The sequence below is a fragment of the Manacus candei genome, unplaced genomic scaffold, assembly GCF_025592945.1.
Source record: "Manacus candei isolate 608988 ecotype Guabito, Panama unplaced genomic scaffold, ASM2559294v1 h1tg000002l, whole genome shotgun sequence".
NCBI lineage: Eukaryota > Metazoa > Chordata > Aves > Passeriformes > Pipridae > Manacus > Manacus candei.
The window spans coordinates 1,163,177-1,163,513 of NW_026138050.1; positions in this window are offsets into that span (position 1 = coordinate 1,163,177).

Below are 337 nucleotides of genomic sequence, written 5' to 3' on the forward strand. Positions count from 1 at the left end.
AACTGCAGCTCAGCCCAGCTCCCTTTCATTGGAATCTTGGAGTCACTTAGGTTAGAAAAGACCTTTAAGATCCAGTCCACCTGATCCCCCAGCACTGCCTGGGCCACCACTGAGCCATGTCCCCAAGTGCCACATCCACACAGCTTTTAAACCCCTCAAAGGGATGGGGACTCCACCACTGCCCTGGGCAGCTGTGCCAGGGCTGGACAGCCCTTTTTTGGGGGGAAATTTCCCCTGGTGGTTCAGCCATGTGGATCCAGATGGGTTCAAGGCAGGTGAACTATTTGAGCGCTCTGTGCTGCTGTGTTTAGACGATCAAAACACTGCTGTAGCCACG